We start from the raw sequence: 1,035 nt of genomic DNA, 5'->3' as shown, positions 1-1,035 counted from the left end.
TCATTCAACTAAGGGCCCATTGAGCTGTTTCCATGCTTCAGAGAATTGATACACTTGCATTTCTCCCAAGGTAGGTCACTTAGTCTTGTGTTGTTTGATGTTACATTCGTTTTCCAATGGAGCCCATAAAAGAGATTGATTCTCTATTTTGGTCATTTTTGCTTCCTTTGCCATATGTAGGACTGTAGAACACGAGTTCTTTCATTGGTGGCTAGTCTGATCTATTGCTTGTTGCAGGCCTCTAGAGACAGAAAATTGAATTGCCCCCATAGCAAGCACCCTGCAATTACTCAGGCTGTAACTACTACATAGACCTAAAAACAGCATTGCTCCCCAGGTGGCTTGTTTTTGCCTTATTCTTTCTACTATTAGGCCTTCCTTGCTCCAGGGATCTGGGAGACAGAGCATAAACCTTTACAGAGTTGTCTAGTCCTTGAAAGGCTGATTCAAATGATATCTAGGAAAATGGTTAGCCAAAACCCCTACTACTCCATCAAGAAAATAATATCGTATGATTGCCCATCAGTGTGTGATGAACAGCTAATAAAATTTTGCCAATATCTAGTTAATACAGAAATTTAAAAAAGCAGTCTATTTTCTGGCTATAAACCTTCTAAGATGGACAAAAAACAGGTAAGTATCGATGCTTTTAAATGACATGATTTAGCATACTTTAAATTAGATTCCATATCCGTTTATGATTTTATAATAATTTCTCTGACACTTCTTCAGTATTATGGGATTAATAAACAAACATAATTATAATCAATAAATTTGTGTTGCTCTTTTTTAAAATTACTGTATCCAGTTAATGAAAAAAAAACTTGTTTAAATGAGAATGTTTTTATTTCTAAATATTCATATAGTAGATTGAGCAGGTTGAAGTTAGGCATTTAAATAAGGTTATAATGAATTTTAATTCATGCCAACTAGTAAAACAAATTGTAATATTATTGTGCCCATGAGAAAACACCATAAGAATAAAATCCATTATGTTTATCATGTCTTGTAGGTCTATATAAGCGAGTATATACC

This window comes from Psammomys obesus, unplaced genomic scaffold, assembly GCF_907164565.1.
Source record: "Psammomys obesus unplaced genomic scaffold, mPsaObe1.curated_primary_1811, whole genome shotgun sequence".
In the NCBI taxonomy this organism is placed as follows: domain Eukaryota; kingdom Metazoa; phylum Chordata; class Mammalia; order Rodentia; family Muridae; genus Psammomys; species Psammomys obesus.
This window is presented reverse-complemented; position numbering follows the sequence as displayed.